The following is a 231-nucleotide window of genomic DNA, read 5'->3' as shown; positions in this document are numbered from 1 at the left end:
TGCTGAACCAGTTGCTAGATTTAACCAAGATTAATCAAGTTTAATTGAGATTCTCCATGGATGTACTTTTTTAGTCAACTGCAGTATTTCACATGGAAATGAAACTTAGAGTACACACTTAAAGTACCACAGAATTCTCTTCTTTTCTGGATTTCCTGTCATAAAGCATGAAGTGCTACTCTGTGAAACTGATGCTTCTTGCGCAGCTTGTGGAAGCTGTCTTATTGCTTT

Source organism: Lipotes vexillifer, unplaced genomic scaffold, assembly GCF_000442215.2.
Source record: "Lipotes vexillifer unplaced genomic scaffold, Lipotes_vexillifer_v1.1 scaffold1053, whole genome shotgun sequence".
In the NCBI taxonomy this organism is placed as follows: Eukaryota; Metazoa; Chordata; class Mammalia; order Artiodactyla; family Lipotidae; genus Lipotes; species Lipotes vexillifer.
Note: the sequence above shows the minus strand (reverse complement) of the source record.